Raw genomic sequence first — 3,719 nt, forward strand, 5'->3', positions numbered from 1 at the left:
GGGGCCCATAAAGCGTCACAGAGCCTAAAGAAAATCCCAGGGCTTAGATGGAGTCCAATCTGAGGCAGCCTAGCAGGCACTCCAGTCAGGACTATGCTACCGTAACAGGTGGAAGAGGAGCAGCTGGACTGAACCGAGAAGGGAGGATCTGTGGATATCACAGTGCTGACTGAAAGACCTGGTCTGCCACGTCACCAACAACAGACGAAATATAAAGCAGTGGGGCTGTAGCCCTGAGCAGCACCACATCCGAACATGGGAAGCCAGCATCTGACGGAGGAACAGATCCTGTCCCTCATCACACGGACAAGGAGAGTCTGAGCCAAGCACTGCCTTGCAACAATAGTCATCAACCCATGAAGGGGACCATTCATAGAGCCAGGACATTCAGACGAGAGTAAACAATGATGTTTGGAGGACATGGTCATGGTAGATCACTAGACTACACATGTACCAAGACCCCGAAAGTGGCTGCCGCGCATCCGAACAGTCGCACCATTGCACAAAAGGACAACTAATCCACTCACCGTCAGCTCAGCTCATCATCGCTCGATGCACCGCTCAAGCTTCTGCAAACTCCTTGCTACAAGTCTGAGTTGACGTCAACAGTGCCTCCAGCCTTCATCCATATCCATTTCATATAGAAGGCTCTTAGACTCCAGAGGGCAAGGTAGTTCAGTAGCCCAGCGCGCCGCGTCAGTCACCTGCCTGTGGCAAGCAGGAGGGTTACAGTCTTCAGAGCCACAGCCAGGAGGCTGGCAGACGCTACTACGGACAGTAGCCTGAAGACATCCAGCCAGGCGGGCTAGGAGAGCAGCGAACACCATCTGTGCCTCGACCGCCTGCATCTCGGTCGACAACCTCCCCGAGATCACAGGAATGGAACAACAAAGTGTCCACCCAGTCTGCACACCATGCCTCCCAGCCCAACTGCCTCTCTCACTGACTACCCAATGGTCAGCCATAGAACGAGCCTACGCTCATTCTGATCCTATTGATTACAGTTACGCTCGTGCAGGTAGAAGAGAGAGTAGCCTGAGTAGGTAGGAAGGAAGGTAAAGACGAAGTGAATGGAGAGTTAGACGGGGAGCTGATGACAGTGCCCTCCATGAATGAGTGTGAACTAGTTCCAAAAATAGCCATCGGAGGAATTACAATATGAATTATTGTAACTGCAATGGATACATTTTCAAATGGTACAGAGTCTAGAAGGAGTTTGTATTTTTATTTAGCAGTGTTTTGGAGCCTGCTTGATCAGTCTGTAAATCATTTCCTTATCCCTCATCCTGCCTCTCTGCAGTTGATGGCCGACAATCCAAGGGGAAGTTGGATCGGACCTGGCCTCCTCCCAATCCTAAGAGTGCTAGGGAGAACCCTGGACAAACACAGGTACAGCTCTACTTTCCTAGAAGTATCCTCCCTGTGACAGGACCACAACATGTCATTCACTCACAAGCTTTGATTGCAATTATACTGTATGTCTGTCTCTGCTAGCAATGAAACAGTAGTTCTGTTTAGAAGCGGTGTATTTACACTGGCAAAGCTGACCTCAACATTTATTTTCAGAAGTAACTGGCCTATAATGTTTGACATCTGACAAGGGATGTGGTTATATTCAAGTTCTGTGTGTGGCTAAATTGAGATTGACTGACATGTAAGAAAACCTAACCTGCTAATCAGACTAGCTAAATCCATTTCCTGTGTCCTGCGTTATCTCTCCAGGAGCCCAAGGTTTACAAGGCAGGCGGCCAAAAAACTCCTCTGTGGCAGCGTTGGGAAGCAGGTATGGTGAACGGGCCACTGCCACGGGAACAGGACTGATACTGGAGGTCACCAATACCAGGACTTCTATACCATTCATTTTTCAAATGTATAACTAAGGAACTAGGATGGTAGAACTGCATAATTCACTACGATGGCAGAAACTTGAATTAGTATTAGCTTGAACATTCGATGCTTTGTAAGACTAACACCTGTTTTGTATAAAACATTACAATTTCATTACAAATATTCACAATGTACAAAAGACATCCTCTCTCATTTAACTGCTCTCCTTGTAAAGGTTTAACTGCTGTTCAGTGTTCGATCAAAATGACAAATGTCATCCACAATTCAGAGAAATGTCATTATCAAGGATTGCATAAATGTGAAGGTAATCAAAACTACTATAAATGTTTCAATAAACGTACAAATGCTGTAATCATATCTCAGTCTGTACATATCTCCGTTTTGTCCCATCAGGCTCTGCTTATCAGTATTGTACAGTTTGTTAATACAATCCAGTGAGGAGAAAGGAAGTGCATACATTAAATATCCTTTTCAAATCAACTCTGTCTAATTTATCTTGCTACAGGAAAGTTCCTGTCCTTCATGTTATAGTCACGTGTGACAGTGAACAAACAAGGACCTACAGTAATTGGCATTTACATTTTCTTTGTTATATGCTTGGACCCAGATGCATTTTGAAAACCAGATGACTATTATCCTGGGTGCAACCATGTTTGACTCAGCAAGCATAGTTAGCTGACCATAACCCACCCAGTCTACTTCAACATGAGCTCGGGCCTCTGTGGCTAAAGCTAAGGTTTCACTGTGGGTCTCTCTATCTGCCATAAATCACAAGTTAGAGGTGAGACAGACAGCTTGCTGGTCTCTCAATGATTGGCTGGAGTATGACATAATGACATGGAGTAACCAAAGTCCAGTCCATCAACATATAAAACACTGTCATGATGTGACTCAGATGAATAGTGGAAACAGGGTTCAGTTTTAACACCAGAAATGTTGGAGTCGAGGGTTCACTACTTTCCTGTTGGCAGGTAACATAGAATGACAAAACAGAACAGTCTATATTGTTCAATACTAAGAGTCTTGTCATCAGCAGATTCATTTCAAATCAAATCTCATTTTATTGATTACATACACATGGTTAGCAGATGTTAATGCGAGTGTTGCGAAATGCTTGTGTTTCTAGTTCTGACAGTGCAGTAATATCTAACAAGTAATCTAACAATTTCACAACAACTACCTTATACACACAAGTGTAAAGAGATTAATAAGATTATGTACATATAAATATATGGATGAGTGATGGCCGTGCGGCATAGGCAAGATGCAGTAGATGGTATAGAGTACAGTATATACAAATGAGATGAGTAATGTAGGGTATGTAATCATTATATAAAGTGACATTGTTTAAAGTGCCAAGTGATACATTTATTGCATCCAATTTTTTATTATTAAAAGTGGCTAGAGATTTGAGTCAGTATGTTGGCAGCAGCCACTCAATGTTAGTGATGGCTGTTTAACAGTCTGATGGCCTTGAGATAGAAGCTGTTTTTCAGTCTCTCGGTCCCTGCTTTGATGCACCTGTACTGACCTCGCCTTCTGGATGATAGAGGGGTGAACAGGCAGTGGCTCAGGTGGTTGTTGTCCTTGATGATCTTTTTGGCCTTCCTGTGACATCGGGTGGTGTAGGTGTCCTGGAGGGACAGCACCTCTGGAGAGCCTTACGATTGTGGGCGGAGCACTTTAGGCCAAAGTCTAGAACTACAATAACTTTTACATTATATTATTTTTAAGTTATATCTTAAAACGTAGAAGAAAGAACCCAGGAGACGACCTGCTATTTCTGAGTTGCAATTTAGAAAGCAATAGCAATGTTTGAAGGATCAAAGGCTAGCAGCACCCTCTTATGGCACTGGAAGGCCTGGGTGTAA

The 3,719-nt window shown here is 44.0% G+C and overlaps 1 long non-coding RNA gene across 1 annotated transcript; it reads left to right on the forward strand.

Annotated features, from left to right (window-relative positions):
• Positions 1 to 1,177: 1,177 nt before the first annotated feature.
• Positions 1,178 to 2,200, forward strand: LOC112075723 (uncharacterized). The gene is made up of 2 exons (XR_002895032.2): positions 1,178 to 1,389; positions 1,723 to 2,200. It is a non-coding gene; the product is annotated as an uncharacterized lncRNA (long non-coding RNA).
• The last annotated feature ends 1,519 nt before the right edge of the window (positions 2,201 to 3,719 follow it).

Source organism: Salvelinus sp. IW2-2015, unplaced genomic scaffold, assembly GCF_002910315.2.
Source record: "Salvelinus sp. IW2-2015 unplaced genomic scaffold, ASM291031v2 Un_scaffold3356, whole genome shotgun sequence".
NCBI classification, from domain to species: domain Eukaryota; kingdom Metazoa; phylum Chordata; class Actinopteri; order Salmoniformes; family Salmonidae; genus Salvelinus; species Salvelinus sp. IW2-2015.